We start from the raw sequence: 243 nt of genomic DNA on the forward strand, positions 1-243 counted from the left end.
AACGCCAACCACTCCGAGAGTGCAGTAGGTGCTTTTACGTGCCACCGGCACGAAGGCCAGTCAGGCGGTACTGGTAACGGCCACGTGGCACTGGCAACGATCTCGCTCGAATGACTTTTCACATGCCACCGGCACAAGTACCAGGAAAGCAACGCTGGTAATGATCACGCTCGAACGGTGCTCTTAGCGCTTCACTAGTTCAGGTGCCATCACGATTTCACTTTCGCTTGCCCCAACAGGTCT

The sequence above is a fragment of the Octopus bimaculoides genome, chromosome 2, assembly GCF_001194135.2.
Source record: "Octopus bimaculoides isolate UCB-OBI-ISO-001 chromosome 2, ASM119413v2, whole genome shotgun sequence".
Lineage (NCBI taxonomy): Eukaryota > Metazoa > Mollusca > Cephalopoda > Octopoda > Octopodidae > Octopus > Octopus bimaculoides.